Below are 20,732 nucleotides of genomic sequence, written 5' to 3' on the forward strand. Positions count from 1 at the left end.
CTAAATTTTCCCAAGTGGCCATAACAATTTATACTCCCACTAACAGTGGATGAAAGTTCCTGTTGTTCCACAAACTAAGGATTGCTGTGAATTCTTTTCAATTTTAGCCATTTGGGTAGATGTGTAAGATTGCAGTTTTAATTTACATTTCCCTGATGATTAATGAAATGAGCAATTTTTCATGTTTCTTGGTTATTTGGATACTCTCTTTTATGAAATGCCTGTTCAAGTATTTTGCCCATTTCTTTATGGGGTTGTCTGTCTTCACTTATGAGTTTTCGGAATTTGAGATAGCATTTGACTGTAACCTTTTTGCTAATTAAATACATATTATAAATATCTTTCCCTACTTTGTAGTTTGCCATTTGATTGTCTTAATTATGTCTTTTTTTCTTTTTACAAATAGACTTAATTTTTTGAGTGAAAAATGTTAAAAGCAAAATAGACTTAATTTTTTAGGTTTTAGCCTCACAGCAAAATTGCGCAAAAGGTACAGAGATTTCCCATATATCTCCTATCCCAGTACCCAGTATTCAGAACCTCCCCTACTATCAGAGTAATACATTTGTTGCAATCAAGGAACCTTCATTGGTACATCATTATCTCCCCAAATTCATAGTTCACACAAGGGTTCATTTTTTGTTCTCTAGGTTTGTACAAATGAATAATGATATGCATCTACTTTGATGTCTTTTGGTCAAACAAATTTTCTAATTTTAATGTGGTTCATTTTATCAGCTTTTTTTCCTTACAGTGAGTACTTTCTCTTGTTTATGACATTCTTACCTACTCTAAGTTAATGAATGAATACTCTCTCCTATCTCCTACGTTTTTTAGAAGCTTATCTCTCACATTTAGATCTACAGTTCATCTGAAATAGAATTATTGTATATCGCACAAAAAGGGGCACAAGATTCATTTACTTTATGTATGGGTATTTAGTTGATGCAGTACTATTTATTTAAATGACTATATTTGTGTAGTGTCACATTTGTTGCATATGAAGTAGCATATGTATGTAGGTTTATTTCAGAGCTCTCCATTGTAATCTATTGAGCCAGTTGTTTATCCTTATGCCACAAATGTTTGTCTGTTTGTTACTGGTAGAAAAATACATGTTTTTAAATTTATTTATTTATTTTTTATTATACTTTAAGTTCTAGGGTACATGTGCACAATGTGCAGGTTTATTACATATGTATATATCTCCTAATGCAATCCCTCCCCACTTCCCCCACCCCACGACAGGCCCTGGTGTGTGATGTTCCTCTTCCTGTGTCCAAGTGTTCTCATTGTTCACTTCCCACCTATGAGTGAGAACATGCAGTGTTTGGTTTTCTGTTCTTGCAATAGTTTGCTGAGAATGATGATTTCCAGCTGCATCCATGTCCCTACAAAGGACATGAACTCATCTTTTTATGGCTGCATAGTATTCCATGGTGTATATGTGCCACATTTTCTTAATCCAGTCTGTCACTGATGGACATTTGGGTTGATTCCAAGTCTTTGCTATTGTGAATAGTGCCGCAATAAACATACGTGTGCATGTGTCTTTAGAGCAGCATGATTTATAATCCTTTGGGTAGATACCCAGTAATGGGATGGCTGGGTCATATGGTACTTCTAGTTCTAGATCCTTGAGGAATCGCCATACTGTTTTCCACAATGGTTGAAACAGTTTACAATCCCACCAACAGTGTAAAAGTGTTCCTATTTCTCCACATCCTCTCCAGCACCTGTTGTTTCTTGACTTTTTAATGATTGCCATTCTAACTGGTGTGAGATAGTATCTCATTGTGGTTCTGATTTGCATTTCTCTGATGGCCAGTGATGATGAGCATTTTTTCATGTGTCTGTTGGCTGTATGCATGTCTTCTTTTGAGACGTGTCTGTTCATATCCTTTGCTCACTTTTTGATGGAGTTGTTTTTTTCTTGTAAATTTGTTTATTTGTAGGTTCTGAATATTAGACCTTTGTCAGATGAGAAAATTGCAAAAATTTTCTCCCATTCTGTAGGTTGCCTGTTCACTCTGATGGTAGTTTCTTTTGCTGTGCAGAAGCTCTTTAGTTTAATTAGATCCCACTTGTCAATTTTGGCTTTTGTTGCCATTGCTTCTGGTGTTTTAGACATGAAGTCCTTGCCCATGCCTATGTCCTGAATGGTATTGCCTAGGTTTTCTTCTAGGGATTTTATGGTTTTAGGTCTAACATTTAAGTCTCTAATCCATCTTGAATTAATTTTTGTATAAGGTGTAAGGAAGGGATCCAGTTTCAGCTTTCTACATATGGCTAGCCAGTTTTCCCAGCACCATTTATTAAATAGGGAATCCTTTCCCCATTTCTTGTTTTTGTCAAGTTTGTCAAAGATCAGATGGCTGTAGATGCGTGGTATTATTTCTGAGGGCTCTGTTCTGTTCCATTGGTCTATATCTCTGTTTTGGTACCAGTACCATGCTGTTTTGATGACTGTAGCCTTGTAGTATAGTTTGAAGTCAGGTGGCGTGATGCCTCCAGCTTTGTTCTTTTGGCTTAGGATTGTCTTGGCAATGTAGGCTCTTTTTTGGTTCCATATGAACTTTAAAGCAGTTTTTTCCAATTTTGTGAAGAAAGTCATTGGTAGCTTAATGGAGATGGCATTGAATCTATAAATTACCTTGGGCAGTATGGCCATTTTCATGATATTGATTCTTCCCAGCCATGAGCATGGAATATTCTTCCATTTGTTTGTGTCCTTTTTTATTTTATTGAGCAGTGATTTGTAGTTCTCCTTGAAGAGGTCCTTCGCATCCCTTGTAAGTTGGATTCTTCGGTATTTTATTCTATTTGAAGCAATTGTGAATGGGAGTTCACTCGTGATTTGACTCTCTTTTTTTCTGTTATTGGTGTATAAGAATACTTGTGATTTTTGCACATTGCTTTTGTATCCTGAAACTTTGCTGAAATTGCTTATCAGCTTAAGGACATTTTGGGCTGAGATGATGGGGTTTTCTAAATATACAATCATGTTGTCTGCAAAGAGGGACAATTTGATGTCCTCTTTTCCTAATTGAATACCCTTTATTTCTTTCTCCTGCCTGGTTGCCCTGGCCAGAACTTCCAACACTATGTTGAATAGGAGTGGTGAGAGAGGGCATCCCTGTCTTGTACCAGTTTTCGAGGGGAATGCTTCCAGTCTTTTCCCGTTCAGTATGATACTTGCTGTGGGTTTGCCATAAATAGCTCTTATTATTTTGAGGTATGTTTCATCAGTACCGAATTTATTGAGAGTTTTTAGCACGAAGGGCTGTAGAATTTTGTCAAAGGCCTTTTCTGCATCTATTGAGATAATCATGTGGTTTTTGTCTTTGGTTCTGTTTATATGCTGCATTAAGTTTATTGATTTGTGTATGTTGAACCAGTCTTGCATCCCAGGGATGAAGCCCACTTGATCATGGTGGATAAGCTTTTTGATGTGCTGCTGGATTTGGTTTGCCAGTATTTTATTAAGGATTTTTGCATCGATGTTCATCAGGGATATTGGTTAAAATTCTCTTTTTTTGTTGTGTCTCTGCCAGGCTTTGGTATCAGGATGATGTTGGCCTCATAAAATGAGTTAGAGAGGATTCCTCTTTTTCTATTGATTGGAATAGTTTCAGAAGAATGGTATCAGCTCCTCCTTGTACCTCTGGTAGATTTCAACTGTGAATCCGTCTGGTCCTGGACTTTTTTTGGTTGGTAGGCTGTTAATTATTGCCTCAATTTCAGAGCCTGTTATTGGTCTATTCAGGGATTCATCTTCTTCCTGGTTTAGTCTTGGGAGAGTGTATATGTCCAGGAATTTCTCCTTCACTTATGAAGCTTAGTTTGGCTGGATATGAAATTCTGGGTTGAAAATTCTTTTCTTTAGGAATGTTGAATATTGATCCCCACTCTCTTCTGGCTTGTAGAGTTTCTGCTGAGAGATCTGCTGTTAGTCTGATGGGCTTCCCTTTGTGAGTAACCCGACCTTTCTCTCTGGCTGCCCTTAACATTTTTTCCTTCATTTCAACTTTGGTGAATCTGACAATTATGTGTCTTGGAGTTGCTCTTCTCGAGGAGTATCTTTGTGGCATTCTCCTGAATTTGAATGTTAGCCTGACTTGCTAGGTTGGGGAAGTTCTCCTGGATAATATCCTGCAGAGTGTTTTCCAACTTGGTTCCATTCTCCCTGTCACTTTCAGGTATACCAATCAGACATAAATTTGGTCTTTTCACATAGTCCCATATTTCTTGGAGGCTTTGTTCATTTCTTTTTACTCTTTTTTCTCTACACTTCTCTTCTCGCTTCATTTCATTTATTTGATCTTCAATCACTGATACCCTTTCTTCCAGTTGATCCAGTCAGTTACTGAAGCTTGTGCATTTGTCACGTAGTTCTCGTGCCATGGTTTTCAGCTCCATCAGGTCATTTAAGGAGTCCTCTACATTGATTATTCTAGTTAGCCATTCGTCTAATCTTTTTTCAAGGTATTTAGCTTCTTTGTGATGGATTCAAACTTCCTCCTTTAGCTCGAAGAAGTTTGATTGACTGAAGGCTTCTTCTCAACTTGAGAAAGACATTCTCCGTCCAGCTTCGTTTCGTTGCTGGTGAGGAGTTGCGTTCCTTTGGAGGGGGGGAGGCACTCTGATTTTTAGAATGTTCAGCTTTTCTGTTCTGTTTTTTCCCTGTCTTTGTGGTTTTATCTACCTTTGCTCTTTGATGATGGTGATGTACACGTGGGGTTTTGCTATGGATGTCCTTTCTATTTGTTATTTTTCCTTCTAACAATCCAGACCCTCAGCTGCAGGTCTGTTGGAGTTTGCTCGAGGTTCACTCCAGACCCTGTTTGCCTGGGTATCTGGGTATCAGCAGCAGAGGCTGCAGAGTAGTGAGTATTGCTGAACAGCAAATGTTGCTGCCTGATCGTTCCTCTGGAAGGTTAGTCTCAGAGGGATACTCAGCCATGTGAGGTGTCACTCTGCCCCTACTGGGAGGTGTCTCGAGTTAGGGTACTCGGGAGTCAGGGACCCACTTGAGGAGGCAGTCTGTCCATTCTCAGATCTCAAACTCTGTGCTGGGAGAACCACTACTCTCTTCAAAGCTGTCAGACAGGGACATTTAAATCTGCAGAGGTTTCTGCTGCCTATTTTATGGCTATGCCCTATCCCCAGAGGTGGAGTCTACAGAGGCAGGCAGGCCTCCTTGAGCTGTGGTGGCCTCCACCCACTTCAAGCTTCCCGGCTACTTTGTTTACCTACTCAAGCCTCAGCAATGGTGGGCGCCCCTCCCCCAGCCTCACTGCCATCTTGCAGTTAGATCTCAGTCTGCTGTGCTAGCAACGAGGGAGGCTCTGTGGGTGTGGGACCCTCTGAGCCAGGTACAGGATATAATCTCCTGGTGTGCCATTTGCTAAGACCCTTGGAAAAGCACAGTATTAGTGTGGGAGTGACCCGATTTTCCAGAGGCTGTGTGTCATGGTTTCCCTTGGCTGAGAAAGGGAATTCCCTTACCCCTTGTGCTTCCCAGGTAAGGTGATGCCTCGCCCTGCTTTGTCTCTTGCTCAGTGGGCTGCACCTACTGTCCTGCACTCACTGTCCAACATGCAGCAGTGAGATGAACCCAGTACCTCAGTTGGAAATGCAGAAATCACCCGTCTTCTGTGTCGCTCACGCTGGGAGCTGGAGGCTGGAGCTGTTCCTATTTGGCCATCTTGGAACTGCCCCCTAGAAATACATTTTTAACTTTTAACATAAAATTTTTGTATGCTGACCTCCAATTTACTTATTTTAATAGTTTTTCTGTAGGTCTGTGTCAATAATTATGCAACATTTTCTAATTTTTTGGCATTTTACTTAGTGTTCTTGCCTTATTTCAGTGGTCAGGTTTCAATTATAATGTTGAATTAATGTGGTGATTATTGGCATATATTTCTTTTTGTGGTACCATAAAGAAGTGTTTTAATAATTCACCATTAAGTATGAGTTTTTTGGTAGATTTTTGTGCATGTGTGTGTGTACATTTTATCAGATAAGTACTCTTTACATTGAAATTATTTATTTATTCATTAATTTATTTTTTTAGAGACAGAATCTTGCACTGTCCTCTTGGCTTCAGTGTACTGGTGCAATCATAGCTCTTTGCAGCCTCAAACTCCTGGGCTCAAGTGATCCTCCTGCCTCAGCCTCCCAAAGTACTGGGATTATGTGCATGAGCCACCACACCTGGCTTATTTCAAAATTTTCAAAATTATTTTAAAATTATAAATGGATTTTGAATTTTATTAAATACTTTTTCATAATTATTGAGATAGTTTGTGTTCATTTCCAGTTTAATTCTTCTGCAGCAAGAGACCATGATTTTAATATTCTGATGTTTGTTGAGACTTGTTTTATGGTCCAGCATATAGTCAATTTTAATAAATATTCCTATGCACTAGAAAATTATGTGTTTTGCAATTTTGAGATGAGGTGTTCTATGTAGTGTAATTAACTCACATTTGGTAAGTATATTGTTTCTATCTTTTATTGCCTGATTATATTTCTGCCTGCTAGGTCTATCACTTATTCTAAGATACGAGTCACAATCTACTAAGATATTAGGTTTGTCTATATCTCCTCTTAGCATTATGAATTTTTACTTTTGCCAATGTGAAGGCTGTTATTTAGTGCACATACATTTAGAATTATAATCACTTTCTGGTAAATTAATCATTTTATTATTAAGAGATATCCCTTTTTAACTCTAATAACACTGGTGTTCTTACTTCTTTGCTTTGTAGTAGAGCTATATCAACTTTCTTTTGGTTTGTGTTTGGATTCTATTTACCATTTTTACTATAAGCCTTTCTGTTTCCTTATATAACAATTGTCTCGTAAAATATATATAATTTTTATTTTATTCAGTCAGATATTCTTTGTTTAGCAACTGGAGTAATCTATTTAGTTTGTTTACTAATACATTTTGATCTATCATTGATCAAATCTTTGATCTATCATTGTACTGTTTGTTTTCTATTTGTGATTTTTGTTCTATGTTGTTTTCTTTCCTTTTTTGCCTCTACTTTAATGAATCTATTGTTTTTAATATTCAGTTATCCTTCCATCAATTTGTTATTTATACAACTTGTGCTTCCTTAAGTGGTTACGCTAGAGAGTACAACATGTAATACATCCTGGCATTAGTAAATTAGAGGTAAGTCATTACATTTATTAATACTCAGACAGTGAAATGACCTAACAACATTCAACTGTTAGCCCCTTACTCTCTTTTATATTATTGTTGTTAGATGTTATTGTTTTATACAGTAATAATTTATATACATTTACCCTCATATTTATCCTTTGTATGATACTTACATTTTCTTTAAATATTTGTGCTTTCATGTGGATTCATTTTCTTTCTGTCTGAAGAATACCTTTTATTATCTCCTTTAGCGTGATCTGTTGGTAACAAATTCTCTAGTTTTTGTTTCTCAAAATATATTTATTTACCTTTATTTTCAAAGAATATTTTTGTCAAGTATAGAATTCTTGGTTGTCAGATTTTTTTTCAGCCTTTTGAGGCTACCATTCTATTGTCTTGTGACTTTCACTGCTTCAATTAAAAAGCTGTTATCTTATTGTTCCTTTGAAGGTTGCAGATATTTTTGTCTGTCTGCTCTTAGGAGCTTTCTGTTTTTCATGTAACAATTTTACTGTATTATACCTATGTGTCTGTGTGTATGTGTCTGTGTGTGTGTGTGTGTGTCTGTGTGTGTGTGTGTGTGTGTGTGTCTGTATTAGTCTGTTCTCATGCTGCTGATAAAGACATACCTGAGACCGGGTAATTTATGAAGGAAAGAGGTTCAATGGACTGACAGTTCCACATGGGTGGGGAGGCCTCACAGTCATGGTGGAAGATGAAGGAAGAGCATGTCTTACATGGCAGCAGGCAAGAGAGCATGTGCAGGGGAACTCCCCTTCATAAAACCATCAGATCTTGTGAGACTTATTCAGTATCATGAGAATAGCACGGGAAAAACCCACCCCCATGAGTCAATTACCTCCTACTGGGTCCCTCCCACAGCACTTGGGAATTATGGGAGCTACAATTCAAAATGAGATTTGAGTGGGGACCCACCCAAACCATATCGGTGTCTTTTATATTTATTGTGCTAGTCATTTACAGTGCCTCTTGAAATCTGTGGCCTGATTTTTTTTTTTTTTATCAGTTTTGGAAAATTCATAGTGATTATTTCTTCAAATACTGCTTTTGCTATATTCTCTCTTTTCTGTCCTTTTGAGACTCCAGTTACATAGAGGTTAGAACTTCTCCCAAGACTCCACATCTCATGTCCTGTTTCCTATGTTTTAAAATTCCTTTTCTTTATTTAATGTAGCTATTTTATTTGGACTTATCTTCCAGTTTACTGTGTCTTCTGTTATTAAAATTGACTATAGAGTTATTAAATTTCAGTTACTGCTTTTTTTAATTCTAAAATTTCAGCTTCAAAAAGTTCTTTGTAATTTCTGGTTTTCTGCTAAAATTACTAACATTTTAATCACTTTTCTGAAACATATTTGTCACAATTACTTTAAAGTTCATTTCTGATAATTCCAATATCACAATCTCCCATGTGTCTCCTTCTGTTGCATGGCTTCTACTTTTTTCTCAGTTTTAGGTTATGGGGTGTTGCCTAATTTTTTTTTTTTTAAACCCAACATTAGGCATGAAAAATTGTAGAAAGAGTGTGATACTCTGGATTACGTGATCTTGCTTCATGGAGGATTTACTTTTGCTCCTGACGGGCAGGAAGACTAGGGTCAGATCACCTAATCCAATTATAGATTGCACAGATATAAAACAGGATTCGGTCTTATTGGGTACATGGTTATTAGCAGTTAAAGTTTAGCCTCCCTGGATTTCAACTTGTTGGGCCTGATTCCAATTTTTGTCCCTCCAGCCATTTTAGACTTTAGAAGCTTTGATAAACTTCTTAGCCTCTCAGCTTTTAATTTATGCTTAGTTATTTATTTTCTTAGAAGTATTTTGTAATTGGTGAATACCTCAGAAAAACACTGAACATTAGGCTGACATCTCTGGACTTCACTTTTCTCTGGGATATTGGCCCCTCAATTCCTTGCTGCTTGGGAGTTTTCCAATGCCTTATTTTCATATTTTTGGTTCAACCTCTCTAATTATTATAGGTGGGAGGGTTGATTATCAGTAAATGAATCTTCATCACCAGAAGAAAAAATTGATAAGATAATCTTTTGAATAATAATTTATTTTGAATTCAAAACAGTACCTGTTTTTTTTTTTTTTTTTTTTTTTACGATGGAGTTTTGCTCTTGTTGCCCAGGCTGGAGTGCAATGGTGTGATCTTGGCTCACCACAACCTCCCCCTCCTGGATTCAAGAGTTTCTCCTGCCTCAGCCTCCTGGGTAGCTGGAATTATAGGCATGCACCACCACACCTGGCTAATTTTGTATTTTTAGTAGAGACAGGGTTTCTACATGTTGGTCAGGTTGGTCTCGAACTCCCGATCTCAGGCAATCCACCTGCCTCAGCCTCCCAAAGTGCTGGGATTACAGGCGTGAGCCACTGCGCCTGGACCAACAGTCTCTATTGAAACATTAAAGATAGGTTTAAAAAATACAAATAACCTATTAATTTTAGCTCATAGTGGTATGTCACATTTTGGACAATCAACTCACAATTTTTCTTAAAAACTTTGAGGCACAGTTTTAGAGAAACATTAGTGCTTTCCTGATTTTTAACTTGAAACAAAATTTCGTAAACTTTATACACTATTAGAAAAATATGCCAATTGTTTGCTTGAATGATTTCATATTTTTCCTTGTTATGAATATTGTTGAAAAGGTCATTAATATTGCCATGCATTATCAGTAAGTTAATGACTACTTCACTCAAGTACAGTTGCATCATTTAACAACAGGGATACATTCTAAGAAATGTGCCTTTAGACAATTTTATGATTGTGCAAACATCAAAAAGTGTACTTACACAAACCTAGATGGTATATAGCCTATTACACACCTAGGCTATATGACATAGCCTATAGCTCCCGAATACTGTAAGCAATTGTAACATGATGGTAAGTATTTGTATATCTACACATATCTAAACATAGAAAAGGTACAGTAAAAATATGGTATAAAACATAAAAAAAGGTACAGCTATGTATAGCAGCTTCATTATAATCTTACAAGACCACTGTTGTATATGTGGTCTGTCATTGACAGAAAATTTATTGCATGATGCATGACTGTACCTTAATAAGAGTCATTTTCTAAATTAGATTAGTACAAGTAATTATAAAAGTGGCAAACTTCCATTTACATCTCTATGGAAATTTTATAATTAGAGCTTAATTTGTTGAGGATATGCTAATTAATGTCAAAAGGAAACCAATGTTATTTACTTGTTACTTTTATAATGAATGTGTTACACAAACATACACAGCACGATGCTCAATATTTGGACAGTAGAGGGTGCAATTGTACCTTTAGTTCTGTATTTTAGTCATTAGAAATTAGTATTAATGGCTGAGAGATAAATTTGGAGAATGTACTGTTTGTTGAAGCTGTACGCTATTTATGGAAGTATATTTAAAATAAAATGAATCATATAAAGAAGGAGTACAAATTTCACCATCATGTGATGCTTTGCTTTACCTTGTACTTTTAAAAAATGAAACATTTAAATCTCAATCAGAAACTATTTTCCGAAAAATACTATTTTTAACTGAATAAAATAAAGAATATATTTTCTACATATAGAAAGGCGTATACATATCAACATGACATTTTTCTTTTGCGGAGCTTTATTAATATTAATTACATATGTTTTTCGTCTTGGGAAATGGTGCTCCCAAAAGGATTAGGTATATTGATGACTGCATCATGAGACTCCCAGTTTGTGGGAGGAAAAATATAATTAAAACCACTAAAGATAAATGATGCAATGCCAGAAGGGTTCTTACATTCACATGGTTATTAATGCTAACGTTTTATTGAAGATCTAGAAGTTTCACACAGTTGTGAATCAGAAACTTAAATTTCTATTTAGACACTGAAGCAACATTATAACATTGCAGTTAAAAGCTTAATTTATAAAGATTTTTGGGATATATATATATATGCAAGGCTTTGACTTTTTATCTTCAAATTTGACTCTTTAATAGATAAGGATTTATTTTATTTTCTCATAGGGATGGCTTGTCTTTAGGTTTTTTAAGGTTGACAACAATTACTTTTTTCAAGACCTATATTCAAGTCTAATAAATTTGAAGAGCTTATGAAGTCTTCTTTCTGACTTTTTAAAATTACAGAAAACATCTACCTGAGAAATATTCTTTTTTGCATTAACAAACCATATATTCCTGTCTTTTGATTGAATTGAACAGCTGTTTAACATAGCATTGTGACTTTATAATTATTGCTAATTCCCAAAAGTTAGCACTTTTATGTTCAATTGATTGTGATGTTAAGCTTATGATTTTATATCTAGGGCCTACTCTGACATTCTGTGGAAAAAGCAAAGCAAGAACAAGGGAGAGGATATTGGAAATAAGTATATGTATGTTAAGAATTAAGTTAGTGAAGGAATTTTGCAGATGGATGTAAATTTGCTTCTTGGACTTTGAATCTTAACTTTCAAGTTATAAATGATCAGGTAGGACACAAGCATCTGTTAATAATCACGGAAGATACTAAGTATCTTAATTGAAAGCATCTGCTTTTGAAATAATATCAAATGATATGAATAGTTTTCTACAAGATGTATGTATTAAGAAGCACTAGTAAAGAAGGCCAACTCCAAATAAAGCAGTCGGCTTTTGAAGGGGTAGCTGGAACTGTGGAAGAAACAAAAAAGAAATTGCAAAACTGTTGATTCTGTAGACATTGCCAGTGTTACATAAAAGAGCGCTGTACCTTGAAGACAACATATTATAAGTCTAAGAGTAAGAAAGAAGGTGAGATTATGGTGATTTAAAAGTGCATTAAGAGAGTTGAAAAAAGTGGTTGGATATCAAGACACATTATTTTCTAGAAAAAAAATCAGAGTGACAGGAAGAAAACATCGTTATCATGGTCCTTAAACAGGCAAATATGTTGTTCAAATAGGGATTATTATTATTTTTTTCTGTAGAAGAAAACCCATTTTAAAGTTAAGCCTCTGATATATTTGATTTATTACATACAGACAGGTTTAAGCTAAGCCTCTGATATGTTTGATTTATTAAATATCACACAACACCATCAATAAACAGAAAATTTGTCCCTTTTGATTCCTTTCCACAGAGAGGTGTGTTTTGCATATTAAATAAATAGTTGTTGACTGCATTTACTCCTACCTTTATTTATTCAACACAATTAGCAAGTATAGTGAGCACCTTCCTGTTCTAGGTATTGGTGAACAAAATAGACATAATTCTTTGCTTTCATAGTTTACAGTCTAATGGGAGAAGTATCTATTTAACAAATATGTATGCAAATATTAGGGTTAGCGTTTGGGTTAGGGTTATAATGCGTAATATATAATTATGCATTCTGATAAAGTGCTTTTAGAAGGGAAAATATTATGGGGATGATTCTGAAGGATTATTAGAGGTAGTTTTATTTTAGGGAAGAACTGAAGAATAGATTTATTGAATAAACAACTCAAGAGATGAGAGGCGGTGATGGGGCAGTGATGGGGCTAGGATTTGAAGGTAGTGAAAGGGGTTGGGAACAGGGCTTCACAGGCAAAAAGAGAATTCCCACTGGAAGCTATGAAATGTTAAAACATAATTGCTTAATGCTTGGAGAACTTAAAGAACTAAAGGATCACTGTAACACTTAAGTAATTCATTACTCATCAAATGCTCTACCTATTTTGATCCCATTGTAGTCCTTCCTTGAACATTTTCCCAGCCTAAGCAATAATCTTGTGACCTAGTCTAATTTTAAAGGGAGGAAATGTGATTATGGGTCAAATGGCAAGGCTAATATTTCCTGTAGGCACCAAATTTGTTATATGTTCATGGTTTTCTGTCATGTCATTGGCTGTGGTCACAGGCTGGGCAGATTGTGGTTTGAAAGGGGAGACGCGAGTAGTTGACAGTACTGTTTGTGGGAATAGAACTGTGTGTTCTTGTCTCAGATATTGCTGTGTATGTAGATAGCAATAGGGGATTTCACAAATGGAGAAAATGCTTGTACTTTCTATTAAATTGTCTGACTTTTAAAGTATTAAATGCTATGAATACTCGGGTTCAATACTGAAAGTATTAGAAGAAGGAAGGTTTAGTTGTTAAACAATTGTATATATTTACCATTTATTTACATAGTGTATACAGTATGTAATATTTTTTGTATTTACTGTATATTTCTTTTGGAAATTCATAATACATACTGGAAAGTTAAAAGTACTGATAATAATGCAGAAAGAAATCTCTTTTCTTATTTTTTTCTCAATGTCTCCCAAACATTTTTGAACATAAAACTCTTTTTCATTACGTTTATTACCATTTTAAGGAACTAGTGTTCTTTAGTTAACATTCTGAGGAAAGCTCTGCATTAGAGTCACCTGGTTGCTAGCAGAGCTTTACTTTGACACCTCTCTTAGAACAACATATTTGCCTGCTTAAGATCCATGATAACCATGTTTTCTTCCTGTCACTTTGAATATTTTCTAGAAAATATGTGTCTTTATACAACTACTTTTTTTCTTGAAAGAATCACCACTTAAAAGATTCCACCTCTCAATGTTGTTGCACTGGGGATTAAGTTTCCAGCATATGAACTTTGGGGGAGACATTCACATCATAGCTGACACATTTGCTTTTTTTTTTTTTTTTTTCTGTGGGAGGTGGGATAGGATGAGATGTTAAACCATGGCATATGTTTAATTCTCTGTATTTGTGTGTTTGTATGTATGTATATGTATGTTATTTGTGTGTACCCTTGAGAGTGACATAAAGTAAACTGAAAAATAGAGCAAACGTGGAAACACTGTTATCTTAGGTAAGTTTTAGTTCTGTGACTGCTGAGAAAATATTACTTGCAGTTTTCCGATGGAGGGTCTGACCAGTGGAAACTGGAAAATGAAAGTAAGCAATTTTCACTAAGTTCTCCATGTTCCTAACAGCAGCAATTGCTTTTAATATTCCACAAATAAACATTGTGAAGATTTCCCTGTCATTTTTTCCACTTAAAAGTTGTAGTCAACATAGATGCTTTTCTAAAGAAGCTGGATGATTAGAATTTTGGCTGTATTATATTTTAGGGAAAAATTAGATGAATTTTCCATAATGACTCTCTACATTAACTCTTTGAGCAAAAAAATTTGTATGTAATACAGTAACTCTAGACACTAGATTCTAGATGTGTAATTGTGTTTTGCACTAATATCAAAAAAGTGTGAAAGTTCCTATTGTACATTTATTTATATGGTGCATTGAAACTATATGATACTTTAGATATTGCTGTTTTGGGTAACTTCTTCATTATATAGGTGTTTGCACATTTGTCTTTTAAGTTTAAATCTGGACCACTAATATTCAAAGTATTCTTTATCTACCAGATTAAATGCCTGTGCTTTGAAAAATGAATTTTTAAAAATCCAGCCTAGACCATAAAGGAATCACTGAATCTTTTCTAAAACCCTACATTAGGCGAGGCGAATGATAATGTTATAGTTAGTTACAAATACATGGTGAATGTATGCATCTCCTGGGCCCCACCCTGGAGCTCCTATCCTTGTTTCAAGAATAATACTTGGCAATATCTTGGCCCTGGAATGATATCCATTTGCTTTACTAGCCTACTGCTTCATTTGCCTGTCGTTAGAAAAGTGGATGTCTGGATTTCCATCTCATGATGATTATAGAAAAGTCACAATTTGAAGATTCCTTAATTTGAAGTTAGGTGATACTTCCATGCCTATTAAATTAATGAGAGTGGAGATCTCCATGTATTTCCCTACTAAGTCTTTTTGCCTGCAAAGCCCCCTCTCCCTTGAATTACTGACATTCTCACAATATAAACAAATTTCCTTTTTTTTTTTTCCTGACATCATTCTCTTGCCCAATGCAGTCATTTTACCTACTAATAAAAAAAAATTCAATTCACCCAAATTTCTATTTTATTGTCGTTCTTACATCTTTAGTATTTTCTTACCTTACTATTTTTAAAGAGTTTGCTAACAAAATTTAGGTTTTCTTTACTTTAAATTTTGGTTACAAAACCTGTAAGAAGAAAATGGCCAAGTTATATCAACTGCTAAATACTAGTTAAAATAAAAATAAGAGCAAAAAAGAAAAAAGTCACAGACTATAGAGCTATTCTATAAGCCCCATGATATCAAATCTGTTTTCAGAATCAAAATTACTTTTGAAAGTACTTTAGAAAATTTTGTGGAAAATATTGATGATTTACCTTAGTAAAAGATGCACATTTAATATACCAGAAGAATCACTGAAATGGAACTGAGCAACTCTAACTTATTTATAATACATGTAGATATGTTGCATGTACATATACATTAAGCTTCATGTACATATACATTAAGCTTCAGATGCAGTAAAATGGTGTCTTGTGAATAAAGCATTTTAGATTCTATTTTATGCATTTAAAAATTTTACTCTTATTTCAAAATACAAAAAGCCTAATATTTTTCTTCTTGATTTTTTTTCTTTTGGCTATTGGAAATGAGCAGCTGACTAAAGAGTACAAATAAATGTTCATTTTGTTAGACAGTTCATGAGTTTTCATGAGAACTAGTTTAGCCTGAGGCCCAATAATAACTTCCCGTCATCTTAAGAAGGGGACTATAAAAATTCATTTCACCTAATATTAAGCGTGACACTAATTTGGTATTAAATGCTAAGTACATTAGCAATTATGGTACAGTGCTCTATTACTTTCCAAGTCTCTGCAGTAAGTTTTTCATCATTAATGGTTTATTTTTTTTTTCTTTTCCATGCAGAACTTACCATTTGAAATACTATACCTTGAAAACAGCCAAACTATTTCGATTTGTACTTATATCCATGTAAATATATATTCCTTATGGCCAAATCTATCCACTAAACACAATTATAAAACTAGTTCTACAGGAATTAATAAAATAGCTGGTACTTGAGTCACTGTACTTAGTAGGGAATCAATGTAAGTTCCAGTTTCTGTTAAAACAATAAAGCAAAAAGGGATCCTTGAATTATTGTCTAATTTATCAAAGTATAATTAAAATTCTATTGTCTGACTCATCCCCCTTTATAGTCCAAAGACAATTCCGGTTGTGCATTATTATTCATTGCAATAGGATGATTGCTTTCCTAAAACATATTCACACAAAGTAATGTATAAGTGGGTTTGTAATGTGCCTAAAATAATAGGTATTATCATTATAGATCTTCCTTGGTTTTACTTTTCTATCAGTAATGTGGAAAGCAAAATTTGAAAATATTTATAAACTAGAGAGGCTCAGATATTTTGAATTAAATAGGGTGACCAACTCTCTTGGTTTGCCTGAGACTGGAAGATACTTAGAACTTTTAGTTTTAAAGACAGGACAATTTCAAGCAATTTTAGGATTAGTACAATCTCTGGCAAATGGGTTCAAGTTACTGTACCCTGAACCAGAATGTAATCTTGTTGAAATAAAGACAGTTTTGGGAAAAGGAACTTTTTGAAAACCTTGCTGCTGATCTTTCAGGATTTTTAAAATTTGTCCTCTTCACCTCCCTGACCCCTGAGTCAAGCAAGTTGATGTTAAGGACACTCTTCTCTCTCTGGATACAGAATAGAACAGTAGCAACACTTATAAGTTCTACAGAAAGTAATGAGGGGTAGGGACTTCAGCTCTACATCACCTAGTCTGGATATGAAGCCAGACTTTGCCATTGATTAAGTGAATGATTCTGTGCCTTCATTTTCTCTAATGTTAATAGAATATTAATAATATTCAACTTATAGGATTATATGAACAATACATATAAGAAGTCAAGGCAGTTAGTTATTTTTTGTGATCTTGATTATGATTAGCAACTTAGAACAAACCATTATGTCTGCCAGTAATAGTAGCTTTAAAATCTAGATTCTTAGGAGGACTTGTTACTTTTAGCAATCTTCTGCAAGAGGTAGCTTCTATCACCTAAAAGGCTCAGCTATATTTTTGTTTGTTTATTTTTTCCCATTCAAGATACACACATGACATGGCAGAAGAAAATTTCAAAACTTAAGATTCTTCCAGGAAATACAGTATCAGTGGAATGGACAAGTGGATAAAATTAGCACAGTTCTTTTGGGCTAATAATGTTTTTAGTGAAGGATGATAAATTCTACAGATTTACTTTTGAATAGCCAGTATTATAATAAAGATACTTTATTGGAATATCTCATTAAATGATTCTGAGGGTCCATTAAGGAAGACATGTCAGTTTTTATTCTCAATTATGAGGGTTGGGTGCAAGAGTGAAGAGCATATTAGAGTTTAACAGGCCTCAGTTTGGTCTGGCTACCAGTAGAACTTTGCTTTTATTAAAGTTATGAAAAAGGAAGACTGCTGAAAAGCAGGTTGTGAGTTGATTATGGAATTCTAGAGTATGAATTCAGTTCCTTCAAAATTCCATTGTTCTAACTGTCAGCATCTAATGTCAAAGCTTCATCTCAGATAGGCAGTGGGGCAGGGCTCAGATCAAGCCATTCTCCTCTACTCTATCCCTGAAGGAATTTGAGGTAGACACTTCCTAATTAGCAGAAAGTAGACTTGTGCCTGATCTTTGATCTTGTAATTTAGCCAGTTAAGTTTACTATATGATACATAGTAAAGATAATTTGTCTGTTAAGATGTAATTGCAGGACTTTGATTTTTCACATAAGGTTTATTTCCAGCATTTACTAAGTACAACGCAGAAGATGTTTAAGAAAATATTGGAAACACTCAAAAGGTTGAGATGGAAACCTGATCGCTCAAGATCTAAACAGCTGGCCAAAAACATCATTGAAAAACATACCTAAAATATTTATTTTTACTTTAAAAATGAAAGAGAAAAGGCTAGAATCCTGGATTTTGCATATGAAATTATAAAGCATTTAAGGGAAAATAAATTTTAAAAAATAACACAGCCTGACATAACTAGATTCTATTCCTTGAACACCTTTTAAAGTCAATTGTAAAAGTCATGTCTTTTCAGCTATTTACTCTCTTTGTGTTTGTTATAACAGATTCCTGACTGTCAATATCAGATTCATCCTGGAACAGATTTTATATCATGAGATGTACATTGAAAATGAAAATGTAATGTGTATACATCCTATAATTGCATGTAGATATGCCAGCTAAAATAGTGAAAAAATATTTACATATTTTAGTGTAAAAAAAAACCTCACTTTTTTCCAAAATGCCTACATATTTTTGGTTGAAGTCTTATTTTTTATTTTTGGGAAAGTGTTTTAGTTTTTATTTTCCTTTGTACATGTAGACAGACTTTCTACAAATGAGGAAGAAGCTTCTCTATTTTGTGCTGCTCAAAAACATTAAGTGACCCCATTTAAACCCTAAATAAACTCTAAAACGTCAATGAAAAACTTACTTAAAATATTTGTTTTCACTTTAAAAATGAAAGAGATGGCTGGGCACAGTGGCTCATGTCTGCAATCCCAGCATTTTGGGAGGCCAACGCGGGCAGATCATGAGATAAGAGATCGAGAACATCCTGGCCAACATGGTAACACCCCGTCTCTACTGAAAATACAAAAACTAGCCGGCATGGTGGCAGGTGCCTGTAGTCGCAGCTACTCTGGAGGCTGAGGCAGGAGAATCACTTGAATCCAGGAGGTGGAGGTTGCAGTGAGCTGAGATTGTGCCACTGCACTTCAGCCTGGGTGACAAGAGCAAAACTCTGTCACAGAAAAAAGAAAAGAAAAGAAAAACTAAAAAAGGAAAAAAAGGAAGAGAAAATCCTGGAATTCTGAACCCAACTTAGCAGTTGTCTAATTATGTCCTGTATACATTGTATCTGATATATTTTTAGACATAAACTCATGGCTTCAGGAACCTCAATAATAGATCTATAGGAAAAAGTCATTTTGTATCAAACATTTTCCCATGGAAATAAAGAATTCCCACAGGTTAAATAAGAATTTGGCCTTTTGCCCAGAAGAAGGACATTTTCATGGAAGTTTTTTTAGAATACAGTGAGTTATACAAAGTCACAGTACTTCTGCTTGGTTTACTTTTAATTAAAACAACAATAATTCAGAGCTATTATTATTTTCAATATTTGTAAGTTGCTCATTTCTTCATTGCAAAAGAAAATGTTTTGAGAATGATCCATTTTATATATCACATTTAGAAATAAATGCACTTCTGAAAGTCTGTGTTGGAAAGCAGAAAAATGAAGTGTCTTGTGTAATCGGCATTAAGAGAATTATTAGATAATCATCTACATAAAAGAATATTTAGGACTGCATATATTTTGTCATTTAGTCCTGTAATTACAAACAACCACACTTTAAATGAACAAGCTTGTTAACATACCTTGACCTCCTTCCCTCTTTTCCTCCCTTCCTCTGTCTCTAGCTTAAATACAAAAAATTGTGTATTCAAAAGCAACTGTGTGCAAGTTATTTTGATACTATTCTTTGTTAACTTTAGAATTGCATTGCAATTCAATTTTATTTTCTATCCACTTTGTTTTAGTGTTAAGGAATGACCACATAGAGCATTGAGGATTATAATATTGAGTGCCCAAGAAAGTCTGCCAATAAAGATGCTATAAAATCGGATGAGTTGTTAATGTCTTAAGCAAATATTAGGAATTTAGGTATGTATTAGGCAGATATTTAAAGATTCTATACATGTGTTCCCATGATGGGAGAGTAATACTTGGATAGAAAGGAAGTTACCTAATTGTGATCATTTTGGGGAATATTGAGCGGGCAGGGATGGGGATGGGAGTGGGTAGAGGTGGGGGTGACTGCAGTATAGTGTACAATTCACTGCAGCCTGCGTAGTCTCCCTGGCTCCTTCACGATTTTCCCCCTTCTTTAAAGTTTGTGTCAGGATGTCTTCCTGGCCATTCAAGTGGAAATACACATTCCTAACAGCTTGATTGTGAGGAAAGTAATATTTTAAAAAGTATGGTTCAGTTTCAAGATGAACTTTTTGGAGCTCGGGAATGATTTTTAACCCCCACCCTCTCCCCGCCAAATTCAGCCAATGGAAGAAGCAAGGCCCATCAGAGAACTATTCCCAGGCACCAGCTCAAGGCGGAGGGCTCATGGGGAAGCTGAATGGCCTGCTAGGGCCCAAATCCGTTTTTGGCCTTTGCCCTAAAAGAGTTCCCTGATCAGAGTTTGGAAGGGGCAGAAAGGAGAGTAACTATCTGGAGCAGGTAAAGAGTAGCAACGCCTCGGGGGAATAAAATCAGAACCCCCACCCCCTACCCCACAACGCTTTCCCAAAGGTAGTAGGCTGAAAGGGGAAATTCCTCGCGGGCGCCGACTCGCTCGCAGCTCCTGAAAGGCAAGTTTCTTCGCAAGCATTAGCCACCTGTGTGAGGCGCTCCTGGTGGGAAAGGTGGTGTGGGAGAAGCGACAGCTCGGCCACACCGCTCGGGAGCTTTCCTTAGTGAGGCCGGCCGTCAAAATACCTCCAGAACTCAGAGCTTTGATGATACAGAGTCCCCTATGCCTCGTACGTCGCTAGGATCGTAGCCCAACATTCTCCAGGCTGGTCGGCTCTG

The 20,732-nt window shown here is 35.4% G+C and overlaps 1 protein-coding gene across 1 annotated transcript in view; it reads left to right on the plus strand.

The window, feature by feature from the left end:
* PRKG1 (protein kinase cGMP-dependent 1) overlaps positions 1-20,732 on the plus strand; it is a 1,324,128-nt gene that overhangs the window by 67,993 nt on the left and 1,235,403 nt on the right. The gene's annotated exons all lie outside the window — the stretch shown is intronic.

This window comes from Papio anubis, chromosome 11 (assembly GCF_008728515.1).
Source record: "Papio anubis isolate 15944 chromosome 11, Panubis1.0, whole genome shotgun sequence".
NCBI lineage: Eukaryota > Metazoa > Chordata > Mammalia > Primates > Cercopithecidae > Papio > Papio anubis.